This window comes from Notothenia rossii (genome assembly GCF_949606895.1).
Source record: "Notothenia rossii genome assembly, chromosome: 10".
NCBI classification, from domain to species: Eukaryota; Metazoa; Chordata; class Actinopteri; order Perciformes; family Nototheniidae; genus Notothenia; species Notothenia rossii.
Window position 1 is genome coordinate 55,344,606 of NC_136908.1, and position 15,410 is coordinate 55,360,015.

Consider the following 15,410-nt stretch of genomic DNA (forward strand, 5'->3'; position numbering starts at 1 on the left):
GGGTCGGCCTCGGTGTCGCCTATTCACTGAAACACACTCGTTCATCAGCTGTGAGCAGTCGCTTATGAGGAAAGTAGGAGACTGTGTGTTCATTTTCTCTATCTCTAATTTCTCTAAGTTTTCTCTTTCAAAACCACTTCTGTTACTAATGCACTGTTTGCTTAAAAGATACACAACCTTGTTCATACTTGTAATGTCTAAACTTAACCCATTCACCTTTTAGGGCGAGGTTAATGGATTTTGTGCATCAAATCTTCAATGACAGAGTTGCTATTCATATGTTTTACTAATATGACACTAACACCATCTTATTCTGCAGTGTATTTTTGTGAACATATTCACCAGTAAATTACTTTTGTGTTTGTTTCTAGGCCTGTATGTTCATTATATTTATATATTCATTTTGAAGAACATATAGTAGGCAAAGTGTGTGCGCAAATATAAAGTGTGTGCGTATGCCGGCCTTTTCGACGTACTGTAGGAGAATCCCCTCGCAGCAGCGGATCTCCATTAGACCACAACATGCAGATTCTGCTCGCTAATTACAGCCATATAAATCAGCAGTTGTAATTATGCTAATTAGACGTCTAACTTCCTCTCAGAAGCCTACACAAACAAAGGCGATGGTATCGGATGATGCGGCGTGTTAACGAGCTTGTCAACTTATCTGACACACGCTAATTATTCCGCGGGACTCCTCTGTGTTTGGGAGGAGGGAAAACTCCTACAATAGTACCTACTGTATGTCTTGCTGCGGGATCACACACACGTTTCTAAGTGCATCACTTCCCTTAAATACAGATAGTAATCATTTGTATGAAATTGTGATGCAGCTGTCATATTGCGGTCTTAGCTTAACCTCTCACACATTAAAACAACATTTCTCAAATCCTGTCATTGGTGAGTTCCAAAAACATTTATTTTGAAATGCCACTCTACTTAGCTATGGCTGAGGAAGTTGTAATTAAAATGTTTGAGCCATAGAGTCCTCACATATAGGAGGATTGCATTACAGATCAAATGTGATGCCGTACATAATGTTTATGTGTAATTAAAGCGTCACGTTACGCACCACCTGGGCAGACCTTTCGTATCCATCCACACTTTTAAACACATTACCTCCCAGCTATAATGTACCGGAGGGTCCAAGTGCCCCAGGCAACCTGAAACTATATTGTAGCTACATTTGTTTTGCACTTTCACTACCATACTGCAGAAAGACTCCTTTGACCAGTAAACCATTATCATATTTCCTGGGTGAAAAGCTTCAGCTAGTGTTTCCTTATACAGTAAAAAAAATATATATAAAACTTCAGTCAACTTTAAAAGTTTGTAAATTCAGGATTATTATGAGGATAACATTGCACGTACAGAAGATTTATCTGATTGTATTGTGTGTTTGTTTATCCTGAGGGCAGGTAATGAAACATTAGTGATTAAAACCAGCAAGACAAGCATCAACACAACTAATTTAATTCACACAAGGGACAACACACAATTACATGTGCATCCCTCAATAACTGTTTGTGTCTACTATATCTTCAATCAATGTGTGTGTGTGTGTGTGTGTGTGTGTGTGTGTGTGTGTGTGTGTGTGTGTGTGTGTGTGTGTGTGTGTGTGTGAGTGTGAGAAAGCCTCAGGTGTTCAGCTGCACAACACAAGCTACCAGCAGACACAGGCATCCCAACATTCATGCACACATCTCTTCTCTCTCAGAAAGTCTCAGCTATCGACCTTTAGCTGTCTGTCCGTCTGCCTGTCCGTATGTCTGTTTGTCTCTCTGTGTGTCCCACAATATGTCAGCCTGGCTGTGTGTTTGTGTGTCAGATAAAATGCTTTGGAGCAACAGGCTGCAAGAAGTGAAGAGTGAAATAGTGAGCCTTAAGTCTCTAAACCCGACCTCATTAGCTTGTTTCAATGGGATTGACGATTGAAAGAGTCACCTGATCTGATCAGCTGATGAGCAGTCAGGTGGACCAATCAGCAGATGGCATGCAAGACTTCACATATTCATAGATGAGTGTGAGAGAGTGACACACTCAGTGTATGTAAACACTCTAAAATGTATGACCTCCACCAAGAAAGGGTTGGCTTTGATTGTCTATTTAGAACAGGGGTGCCCAACCTTTTTTGAACCGAGAGCTACTTTTAAAGTTGCCAGACTGCCGAGATCTACCAGTCCAAATAGAGAGGCGTAGCCATTACTGACAGCCTACTACCAGGTAAATACACACTTCTACTTGTATAAAACTGACCTTTGTACGATTAATACTTCATAAAATACTGCAGATCCTTTATCTTACCACCTTTCTAATCTACACACATACAAGTATTTAACTGAAGTTACACAACAGTGTTGTTGATACAGAGTTTGAGTTTATTCACACGTCACATACTACAGTGGGTAATGTTTTCAAGAAACATTGAACAGTGCTGCCACATATGACACAGGAAAAAAAGAAAAGACACTGAACCCTTTCTTTGCCATTATATAAAAATAGTGTTGGTACAAAAGTATAAATTAGGCTTACTAATAAGACAACTCAGATCTGAAGCTACACAGGAATCTGCTGCCAAAGTGCAATAAAAAAGAAAAAATTAATAGAATCAAACCCTTTTTTTGTTGCATTTTAGTAGAGTATAAAAATAAATGCCTTTAAAATAGGATGCAAGCAACACTAGTTTCTTAACCTGAATTGATAATAGACTATAATCAATTTAAGTTTGCATTCTTATACCATTTTGTACAATAATTATAATGAATAAGTTCAAACAAACTAAAACTTACAGCTGATAAATAACGGTATCTAACTTGAGTTTTTGTTATGTCATAAAACCTGTTGAAATGCTACTGTTATTTTTACTGTCCCCCAAAAGCGCGTCGGCAGCCTCCAGGAATGCTTCTTTCACAACTTCGCCGTCTTTGAAAGACTTCATGCGTTTCGCAAGAACGTGACTGACACGATAAGATGCTATGGTAGCAGCCTTGCTCTCGTTGTTGGGGCCTGGTGGAAATGGACTGCTGTGCATTTAGCTGTCCTTTCAGGCCCCTCCCCTTTTGGGAGCGTAGGGCAGAATTAGGAAGGAATTCCGTCTCGTAGCGTTTGTGCACTGTTTTGAAATGCCGCTCCTAAATTACCCTTCTTCGATAAGGCCACGCTCGCATTGCAGATGAGACAGATGGACTTTGAATTGGAATAGATACAAACATAATCATCCTCCCACTCGGAGTGAAAATTATATATTTTGGGCTTTTTTGCTTCTGCCATAATTACGGTCTTGTGTGTGTGCGGACTGTCACTCCTGTTGACACGGACAACGTCAGCGAAATACTGCCCACCAGCCACGCCCTGACCCACGGGGTCACGCCGGCCAATCACAAAGCTTTGATGCGTTCAAGTGCATTATTCTGGCACAGGAAGATTATGTTATAGGACATTAACGATAAAACAGAATATTGTTTTTCTATTTTTGGACACATCTCGCGATCGACTGGTTGGGCACCCCTGGTTTATAACAACATCGGAATCACAATTGTCCCGTATTTCATGCTTTTTAGTGTGTAGCACAGGCCTCGGAAGAACTCATTAAATCTTGGAAGCGGATCAGATTGACGGGGCGGATACACTAATTATTTATTTTTTTGCGAGATAGGGCATTTTGCCTCGGCGAAGGTCTGCGCTCTGTGAGTGCCCTTCTAGGTACTAATGGGTACCAAGAAAATCCCAACAAAGATGTTTGTGATTCATTAGAGGGACAGGCAGACACACAATAAGGCAGGCGCATGTTGACAGATAGAGGTACAGTATGTCTGCCTGTGTAGAAGCCTGTGCATCCTAAAGGTCTCTCTCCAGCCTCACACAACTTGCCAAGCAAAGGTGTCTCTTAGTCTCTTGTTGCTGATCCAAGTTGCTAAGAATGTTGCTCTGTGCATGACTACCACCTGCTGTCTACCTCCATCCTCTCCCTCCTCCCTCCTCCCCTCCCACCGTTTCTCTGACTGCCTCGCTCTCAGTCCTCTTTCCTTGTACTCTGACAGCTATTTATGTGATCTAACGAGACCAGAAGCAAACAAACTGTGTAGCTGCAACAATTCATCCCTGGTATCCAGAAACTCCCCATTATTTCCTTCTGATATTTGAGGCTTCTGTTGGGATATTTGATCATATGTTTTGTACCTTTTATGACATGATTATCTCCTCTCCCCTTCCTCCGCTTCTCTCCTCTCAATCTGTCTCTCTAGTATGCTGTGCTGATAGGGCATCATTACGGAGCCTGTATTTGAGTCATTTTGATTTAAGCAGCCAGACAATGGCCTGTTGATTGAAGCAACCAGAAGGCAGACAATAGGGTTCAATGCCACATAATGCACCACCATTTTTTCTGAGCTCCCCATTTTCAGAAAAGGGCCTCAGCTCTCCATTGTGCCTCTCCCGGAGGGAAAAAATGGCGCTTGGGGAGGAGGAATATTTCCCCGTGGTATGTCATTATTTTGCAAATTTCTATTATCTCATCATGTTGTCTTCATTGTAATTGCAGCTAATTAGGAGGCTAGTTAGGAGCCCGGGCTTTGAGGCTGGCTCGACTGCTGAAAGGAGCCCAGCGATTATGGCCCCCGACAAGAGAGGAAGCAGGAGAAAAGGGGAGATTAATGCTGTTACCCAGGAGACACTGGCTTCCATCTGCGGGGAACAATGCAGTTTTGTTTTCTCCGGGATCCTGCTCAGATCAACAGAATGGGCTAGCTCTGCTCAGCTCTGCTTGACGACAATGCCCAATTCTGTCTTTCTCCCTCCTCTCCTCACCTACCCCCCCCCCCCACCACTCCAGTCACTTCACCTTCCCTCCCTCCTCCTCCGTCATTCTTGCCACCTTTCCCCGCGATCATCGGGCCCTGACTAAAAAGCTTAGCGCCCAGCCAGCGCCAGTGACTGAGAGCTCTCACACACCCCCAGGACGAGATGAAAGCAGGGGATGTGTGGATAGAGTTCCCAGGTTGCAGGAGGTCGCGCCCTTGTCACACACAGAGTGCCGAGGTTTTACTCCCCAATCCCCGCACAGCCCCAAAACACTTAATGAAATAATATACTCTGTCGCTTTTGCTCTTTCTTTTTCCCCCTCGTTACCTCACTCACCACACCGACCCCTCCCACCTCCCTCACCGAGCTGAGGCAGGCCCCTTGTCTCAGCTCAGGGGCCCCGCGGCCCCTAGACACCTTCTTTTTAGGGGAAAGAGAAGTAGGGAATACAATGAGAGAGGGAGCCTAGTTTGGTACAGTACAAACACACAGAATCACAGGCAGGCTAGGAGAAATGAAAGGCCTTTGTCTGCCTTTGTCAGGGGGAAAAGGACACTGAGAACGAGGGAGAGCGCGCTCATGGAAAGAAAGAGACAAAGAGAGAGAGACAGAGAGAAGGAGACGATAGCAAGCTGGATCACATGACTCAGAGCATTGTGATCCTGAGCGAGAGGTTTGGAGCAGAGCATCTCTCCATCTGGTCAAAAAGAGACAGAGACAGTTAGAAAAACAGACAGCGAGGGAGAGAGGGAGCAGCACAGCGAGGAAGCAAACAGAGAGAGAATGAGAGAAAGTATTGAGTAAGTGCCAGCGACATCTGCTCCCGTGGGCACAACAATAAAACTCCCTCTAGATCAGCCTCACACCATATATGTGCTCGAACAATACATCGGTCTCAAAGGCACAAATAAATATGTGTGTGTGTGTTGTGTTCTTCAAGTCTGCCCACAAATCTGTTAAATACTCACCTACACACAAGCGAAATGTGCTCAATGCATAGACGGTCCTCTCACATTGGATCTTTATCTTCACACTGAATAAATGATTGCCTCCTTGTGGATATTTGGACTGTTTTTTGCTTGGATGAATCGATAGCTTAGTACTTTCTGCAAACTCATAAATGCTTCCTCTTTGCTGCATTGGCAAATAAGTCGCAGTACCTCGTGAGTCTTCAAAAGATCCTTCCATGTGAATCACACGTTTATTGTGTAGACCCGCTTTTACTTAGGACTCCAGATGCTTATTTAATACTTCCATGTGCTCTCACTTTCTTAATATTGTTCTCATTATTCACATATTTAGTTTTCATGCAATCTGCACTGTTTTTTAATAGCCTGTAAGTCCAAAGAAAGTGTTGCGTGGTATTGTAAGAAACAGCTTACTTAAGCATCTTGTTAGAAAGTAATTGCTGCTGAAGTTGTCTTGGTGATTTGACCCTTGTTAAGTCCATACCATAATAATGGTAAATACCAGTTGTTACTTTTTGAAAGAAGAAGACAGCGTATGCTCTGATATGGTGCCATATAGTACTTTATGTAGATCAATGGCCGGCGTATAGGATCTGAACATCTCTACACAGCAGCCACACATTCTCTGAATATGAGCCAAACAACAGTTTTGGTACAATTACAGATTTCACTTTGACACAGTATACAATGAAAACAATCTCAGCATAAATACAAGCCTTTTACTCTTTTAGATATCCTGCCTTTTGTACACAACAAATGCTTTGTATGTATTTGGTCTGTTAAGTGTTTTTGCCAAGTACCGTTTTTTTATTGGCTGATTGAAAAAAAGCACTTTTGAAAAGTTGGACCTGAATAGTTGCAAAGTTATATGTACCTGCATCTGAAACAAGCCACAAAACTTTAATCAAACAGCTTGAAATCCTAACAGATTCTGAAAGTGCGCAGACAAGGTAATCTGTGTTGTTTAGGGACCGCGGCGTGCCCAACTCGCCATTTATCTTTGTGGGGAGAAATGTCTCCCTGTTGCGTTTAATGTGTAGTCAAAGTGGAGAGGGCGAAACGCTACTCTCTAATTTTGTATGTCATCTCTCTCCAAATCACTTCAAAGATGAGGCCCTTGCCAAAGATTTCCTCCCTTTTTCTCTCCCTTCTTCCTTTTACACCCTTTTCTTGTTCCCCGAGTTGCAGTTGTCACCATTTCTTGGCGCCAGCAAATCGCGGGCATCTAAACAGCAGCACACAATGTAGTAAAAAAAAAAAAAGGCTCTAGAGTTTTACTTTCAGATGTCACTCCAATAGCACACATCTGCTACGTGCCGTGCATCTGCTAGGCTCTCCCTTCTCAGAGAGAAGCTGATTGAACTGAAGACAGAAAACATCCTCATTATCGCGGGCAGTGAGCGAGCTGGGCTCCCCAACAACCCTTTAAATGCATTCACTCATTTAACTCCAGCCCGGTGGTGTGCATACACACATGCAGATACACGCATCACTGTTTATTATCAATTTCCCTGTAAACACTACAAACACTTGACTACAAAGAAGCAACAGAACAGTTGTGTGATAAAGCTTTAATGTAAGGTTTTCTTTCACTATTGAATCACTATTTATCCATTTGGCCCGCTTATCAAGACTTGCTGAAACAAATCTTAAAATATATGACAGAAAAAGGTCCTCTTTAAAAGCACACACCTTGACATGTCAAACGATATGTGATGGCCACAGCATTTTACCAATGATCAGGGGATTAAAAGTTACGTCTTGTTCAAACTGAATTAATTAGAATGATGAGATGAAATTGGCAAAATGTGCCATTGTAGTAATGTGTTATTTATCATTTGCATGTACAGCACTTTGGCTCGACCAAAAATGTAAAATGTGCTTTATAAATAAAACCTGATTTGATGTCCGAACATATTTATACCCTTTCCTAATGGCCACACTTAAAAGGAAGTGTCAAAAGCCTGTGGTAAAGGAGTGGGGGGAGATTTGATATTGGTTAAACACGGAGACAACAACGCATATTTTCAAACAGTCTCTCTTGGAGGACATTCAGTAGAATTGCAATATCTTAAAGGTATGGGGGGAGGAGGCTTCCAAGCTATTCCACCGTCCAGCAAGCACTTCTGACAGAGTAACCTGGCAGCTTAAGCAAGCTCCTTACCTTTGAAGTGCTCATAAATTCCAAAATATGTGTCGATTTGTACGTTTTTTATATCTATTTATTACTTATGGGTTCACAGATCAAACTAGTCAAAACATATCCTTAAAAAATTAAACAAAGTTTTGAATTGGTCACGTGAAGTCCATTTATCACTGTCAAATTGATACAACCAATATTTTCTCTTCTTCCAAAAACATGTTGTTCAGTCGTTTGCTTTCTTTACCTTCCGGGCTACAAGCCTTGTCACCGAAGGGCAGCTGGGTTATTTTGGGATGTGGGGTGCCATAAAACATGTGCCATTAATTATTTCAAAGCTAAATTAATGATTAGTAGTAATAGACATCCCAATTTGAGTAAGTAAGTAATATAAACATTAAAGTAAACAATTGGATAGATTTATGGTACTTTCCAAGCAAGAGATTTGTATAAAAATAAAGAAAGCCCTGTCCCTTATCTGGACGCCAGATATAGGTTGAGTTCAGTAATTGAAGCAAATAAGAGCCTGGGCTTTTTATTCATTACAGTCGCTAGTTGTTTTCAGTTGGAGTCGCTAGTTGTTTTCAGTTGGAGTTATCAGTGATCGTCAATGAAATGCAGAGTGGCACTAACGAGGGCCAATAAGATTTGACCGCCTCCCAGGCTCCGCCCCTGTCACCACCTCCCATCAGCGAGAATCAGTCTGAATGGCCCTCATCCTCCCTGCTGCATCAGAGAGCTCCACCGCTGACCGCAGCCTTGGCTTCTCACCCTCACCTACTGACGTAGTAGTGATTAGTGGTAACTGTGGCAACCGTCGCTAGTGTCAGACTTTAATGGCCACATTTCCAGGCCTGTTGCCAGTATCAAACAAAGCTTTTCCATGTCCTCTGCTAATAGCTGCCCCTTCTCTGACTCATTGTCCCTATTCAATAGACACAGCATCCCCTCACTTGTACAATGATTTGGTAGTTGGTACCAGACTTATAATAAGAAGTTCTGTAATAGGTTATTGTGTAACTTTGATCGCCTTACTTCTTTATGAACCTTTGATCTTAAAGCAGAACTGCCTTGACTTTGGAGGGTTCTGTGCAGAAGCATCCACAGACAGAAGGCTGGTTAGGAGGGATTCATTAAACAAGGGTATAGGATGGTAGAAGTGAGCAGGTACGCGTGCCAATACGGCCAGCTGAGTTTAAAGAGCAACTTGTAGGTTTTTTTTCTTTCTACATTTATGCTTAACCTTACCTGAAAGTTACCATTACCATTACCGTTTTGAGCTCTGCTACTAAAAACTGCTTTTTTTTTTAACGTCAAACGCGTCATATTACGTCACATGGGGGAGCAACTTTCTCGGACTCCTTCTATGCCCAATTCCGCGGTAGTAGTTTGTAGTTGGTTTGAGCGGTTGTGATTTAGTGAGCTGGTATTTCTTCGGTCATTTTACATTGCATTTCACCATTTGTAATCATGGTGAGCTGGAGTTTGAGCAAGTTGCACAAACTCCAGCCTGTCAGGACATCGAGTCCACAGTTTCCCTAACAGGAAAAGGACCGGAGCTATCTTTCGTTCCTGGGTGTGTTGTGCGAGGTGCATCCACCTCCCTACAGCACATACTCTCCACAGCTGAGGCCTATCAAACAAAATGTTTATCAGGAAACCATATGACATCTCTCTCTCCCCCTTTCGCTGCTCTCTCTCTCTCCCCTCCGGTACACGGCACCGTAAGACGTAGTGTGGAGTTGCATTAGGTAACGCTGTGGTGGCTGTACTGCTCCAGCCGTCTCCTTTGTGTTTGTTTGTCTCCCCCTGTCTGTGTTGTTTGTGTGTGCGTGGTGGCTGTCACTCCTGGCTCCCGGCTCAACCTCCACTCACCTGCTGCAATCAGCTGCGCACCCTCCCCGACTACACACCTGCTTTCCATCAAGCCATTTACAACGGCATATCAACGGAGGCTCCACAACCTTTCTCCGCCAGATCGTTGTAAAACCAGAGTGGTATAACTTCAAGGCTACTTAGCATTACAGCTATTTTCTCATACCTGGATGTTTTAGCAACGCGAGATACGGCTGATACTAGCGCATTAGTTTCTGTTATGGATCAGTATCAACAGTCCTGCCAGTAACGTTACTATATTATCAATACTACTTTAGTTATAGCCTGATATATGATAGCTAACTTTACAATGTTGTGATGTGACTGACGTTAGCTAACATTAACTGGAGCTAATGCCGGTCACTCACCAAGACAGCTGCCCAGTTCTCCACTGGTTCTCCTCACACCACAGCTCCATTTCTCTCCGATGGCCGTTATTTCTTCTAATCCTTGGCTGCTCCTGGTCTCTTGGACGCCTAGCAGGCTCATAATTATATGGTTTTGGTCCGTCATATGCATTCGAATATTTATTTTCAACCTCTTCTGTGTCAAAACTAGCATTGTGATCCATGTTTATTACTACGGTAGACCGGCCGCTTTCCCCCATGTTACGTCACACGCGGGAGGTCACGTGGGGAGGCTTTTTCTATGCGGAAGTAAAAATGTCTTACAAAAACGACGCCAGATGTCACTGTAGTGTATATTTCTGTATATTTTTGGGGAAATCTAGTGTATACATAATTTTCCTACACATTTATTCACTGGTGTGTCTCACCTGCAAGTTGCTCTTTAAGTGTGTGTGAGCTGTATTAGCTGACTGAGGCTGTTCACCAGGTTAATAGCCACAGAATGACCTGTAATAGAGTGATAACAGGTCCAGGGTTGGGTAGAAGAGGGAGGAGGAAAAGGAAAAGACAAGTTGAGATTAAGGAATGGGGAATCAAAGGGGAAGAAGAAGGGAAGGAGATGAGTGTAACATCAGTTTAGGAGAAGTCGGGACTGTGGGTGTAGAGATAGAGGGAAGGAAAGAGGGTGAGGGAAATAGTGGAAGGACTATGGGACTAGAGATAGTAGGAGGAAATAAATCAATAGGTAATGACAGAGGTTAGGACACAGTAATAGAGGTAAAGGAGGACAGCTGATAAGGAACTGTAGGAAGGAGAGTTTCTCACAGCTCTGCACTGAACATGGTCTCATGACAAACGTTCTCCTGTATTCATGTATAGTGCATGTCATGGGTCTAGGACAGGCATTCAGTTAATCAGTTTACATGTTACAGGAGCATGCAGTGTCATGTCTGAAGGAGTTGAAGTAACTCACAGTTTGGACTTAAAAGCAACAACATTAAAACAGAAAGCCTGTATTACAAACATGATGTGTGGAGCTGGGAGCACATGGGCGTTTGAGTTTGTTAAAAGGATTCAATTGCATTGTGGATATCTCACAATATTGCAACCTCTGTGCTTAGCATTTTCAAAACTGTGTCTCTCACATTCCCTCAATTTTAGAGACATGCAATACTATATTTATTTGCCTTTGAACTAATTATAGCACTTCTTATATTGCTCCTATTAATCAACCTAAAAAAGGGTAACATATTGATATTATAATGCAATGTCAAAATGTTAGGAACACATGATATCACACGTAACATCTTTCATGTTCATCTGTTATTGCTGCATTGCTTTAACTACCAAGCGCCCCAATACTTTTTACAATTTATAATGTCATATTTCTACATCCACATTTTGGAAAGTCAAGTTCAGTACATTTAGTTTCACCTTTTTGTGATATTTGCAGCAACAAAGGTAGCTGCGTGCACCGCAGAGATGAATGCACACTGTTTGTCCTCACTTTTAAAAGTAGGTGCTTTTGAATGTTTGGAGTTCTCTGCCTCATTACAGTGTGAGATTGATGTCAGAATAACTTATGCATACGAGACAAACAGTGGAACGAGCAAATTAGGCTTCACCTTATTGCCTTAAAGAGCATTCCACATCAAGAAGAGCCATTTTTAATGATAAATTCAAATGTTTTTATGTAAATATCGTTCTATTTACATCACAAGTGAGGGGAGCGAGTCCCCCGGTAGACAATTCATAACGTAAGGTGAAGATAGATGAGAATCAGAACCTCTGGACGGGTTAAATGATTAGATTGCTTCCCAAACACAGCCGTGTGTGTATGTGTGTGTGTCCTTGTCCACGGTCTAATGACTGCGCTGTCTGCAGAGTGGAACACAGGAGGGAATTAGTCGTCATTGCATATCAAAGGCTTAGCCATTAGAGACATAGGGTAGGGTCTTCCTAATGAGAGGGGGTACCGGTGTTGGTGTGTGTGTCTGAGAGTGTAGTGTTTGGTTGGGTCACAGTATATGCAAACTTAGACACACAGCAGCAAGCTTCTCTTTGCTTTTTAACATTGCACCAACGTACCTAAGCATACAACATAATTCACAGAAACGCACAACCTTTCTGTATGCAGTGCAGGCGAAGTCAGAGCACACACACTGTGTTGCCAGGGCCCTCTGGCAGGCCTCTCAGTGTGGCACGGCGTGGGCAGAGGTGCCAGCGAGATGCCAGGGCTTTGTGTGCCACGCTAGATCAACACCAGCCATTGCACCTAATGCACAGCTCGCCCTGAGGTGCAGGACTCACCCACCTACTGCCTCCACCCATACATCCATCTCCTACTGTCTCTCCCCCCCCCCCCTACCTACCTAATTCTGTCTTGCTATTTCTTTCTGTGTAGATGTATGATTGCGTTCATGTAGGCTGATTGGCGATGCCCTCTGTGCCATCTGCAGCAACCCCCCCGCCCACCTCCCACCCTTCCCACTCATCACAAGGGTGGGCTTAACCATCTGTGTGCCAGCGTGTTCCCACAGTGAGAAAAAGGGGACTTGGGGGGGTCGTCGTGGTTGTGACGGGGGTTGCCACAACAGACACAGATTTAAAAAAAACTAGAATACTACAATGAAAGCACACGGGAGTCATCTGATGCACGGGGTCACAACCCAGGGTTGCCTAGGCCTTTTCAAAAATGTACAGTTGGCTTAAATATGACAATTTATTCATTTCTGTAAAAGAAAAAAAATGACAAGCTTTGGTTGGTAATTAAAATATACTTCAAATAATAATCTCAGAGGATAGGAGCCAGGTGGGTGTCACAGAGAAGTCTTCCCTCTACGTGAAACAGCCTTGTCTTGTATTCGAACAAAACAAAAGCCAACCAAAGATCTCACAGAAAAATTACCATTCGTCAGTCATTCAAAGTGAATCCAAATGACTTGTTTTACGAAAACTTTCTGTGGTTATTGCTTCCGCCATTTGGGTTCATTCCACAGTTTCTCAATTGTATTTGTATTGTATTGCAAATGAATATAACATGAAATATCCATAGAAAAAGGGTCGTCACTCGTCAGTTTAGAAAAGGAGTCCTTTAAGGAAAAGGATGGGGAACAACCACACTGTCTATGGGAACAACTGAATCTTGTGTATGGCTTGCAAGACAGTTCTCTTCTATTGAAATCAATGCAGGAGCATCGTGTGCACAGTGTATGCTTGAGCTTTTTTATCATTAAAGCTGGAAGCTGCATGCAGTCCAGAGGGAGTCAAAGAGAGCAGCAGCTGGATAAGTGTCAACAAGTCCTCGAGCGCCAACATTATAAGAAGCCAATAGCAAGAGTCAAGGGTCACAGCCTCAGTGCCCTCGCAGTATTCCTGTGGGCAAAGATGGAGCATGGGTTGAAGTCGTAGGATGAAGGGAATATAAAACTAAGGCTGGATATCTTACTACTCGAGTTTGCCCAGTGCATACAGTAAGCACTTGAAGGGTTAGATTGGAAAAAAGAATGCATTATGATGTTAATGCAGATTTTATGCACAAACACACACACACACACATTTTGAAAGCTTTCACACCCTACTTGTTTGGTGTTGGTACAAAGGATTTGATTTGTTTGGGTTGTTGTGAAAGCTGTCAATCAAAATCTGCTACCAACTAACAAAAGAGTGTAAGAATTCTCAGGTGCACTCGTTTTTTGATGTGAAAGAAAAACAGATAAGCTGAATGTCTGGTATTAGATATAAAATGTTAGCATGAATTCAAAGAGTTTTAAATCCGTCCTCCAGCTATATGGGTGATCTGTCATTTGCAAGTTAAGATTAATCACACAGAAAGTGAAACCAAGTTGTGTGTGTGTTGTCTCACAAGTATTTTGGCATTCCCTAATTCAAAAGTAGGAAACAAAACCCTCCCTAATAATTCTTAATCTCATTCCCACTGCTTGTTTTGTTCATAAAATAAGACAAATGGACGATGATTGAATGATGTCATCAGAGGTCTGTGTATGAGCTGGTGTCGGCCCACAAAACCCTATGTTTACAGCTTTGTGTTCATGTGTGGAATGCCAGTGGATGCTTTACAGTCACCTGTTTTTATATTCATTTCCAGCGCATACAAAAAGTCAAAACAAAGTTTGCTCGGATGAAGTTCAGAAATATGGTGCATCGATTAAAGCCAAAAGCAACAAAGTGCAATGTCTAAATCATGCTGTACACAAAGCGAATGAAAACATCCACGCAAGGTGTGAAAGTAACCCTTTTCACATCCCAAGGTGTGAAAAGACTGCTCTGCATATCCCCCAGTGTTAAATACAACAAATTATTAAAAGTAATAAACATGAAAGCACGTTATTAAAAGCAGTTACTTAACGTGCCACATGCCTGCGGTGATGTTTCATGTTGTTAGGTCAAACAAGGAGCGTACAAATAACAAGCTTGTGCGCTGGCTACATATTGAACCAATATAGAAATCTGATGTAAATGGCTTCTATAAAAGGTGGTGAGTTGTGGTCTGGTAATGACGGTGTGCGGGTGGAGGCTGCATGCCGCTTGGTTTTAAGATGTTTAGGAAGCTGGCCTCATCTGGAGTGGCCTCAGGCCAGCTGGCAGGTCGCCTTAAACCTCAAGCACACTGTTCTTTTTCTTCTCTTTTCTTTTCCCTCAAATCTGAACTAGTTTCCCTCATCTTTCTCTATTTCCAAGTTACCATCTTACATTAGTATGTGTTTAGCTTTTTAGGTCTCGACTGTAGAGTGGCCGACAACTGCAAACGCGCTCCAACAACACAAAACACCTCCATTAGGAGAAACGCTTTCATTATAAAAACACAACAGTTTCTAATCATCAAACGCCAACACACACTCTCGTCCCAGCTGTGTGCATCACTTTTTAGTGTCCCCGTTTCCGTTGCATTTTGAGCTTTTTGCAGCGTTTTTTATTTGCAGCATTTAAGTGAATGCTGCACATGTTTTGTCAAGTTGGTGAATGTTTTCAATCGCATGTGATTTTGACCCATACATATTTTTTGATTTGCATTGTATTTTAAACTTCAGCGCGTGTTCTCCTTATGGAAATGATCTGTGCCGTTGTAGCTCGTTTGCTCCTGCTGTCCACCGTACAAGTCACGCTCCACTCATCATCTAACAAACACAAACATCACAAACATTCAGGGTTGCACACATACAAAAATAGGCTTCCATGCTTGTCCCGTGCATCACCTGTAAATGATTCTGTAAACTGCTCACACACAAACACTTCTGACTCTATTGTTCTTTATCACAC

At 42.5% G+C, this 15,410-nt stretch overlaps 1 long non-coding RNA gene across 1 annotated transcript in view; it reads left to right on the forward strand.

Moving 5' to 3' along the window:
* LOC307022589 overlaps positions 1-4,839 on the forward strand; it is a 100,636-nt gene extending 95,797 nt beyond the window's left edge. Inside the window, exon 5 of the long non-coding RNA XR_013803444.1 lies at positions 4,541-4,839. This is a non-coding gene — a long non-coding RNA (uncharacterized lncRNA). The remainder of the gene's footprint in view (positions 1-4,540) is intronic.
* Positions 4,840-15,410: the final 10,571 nt, after the last annotated feature.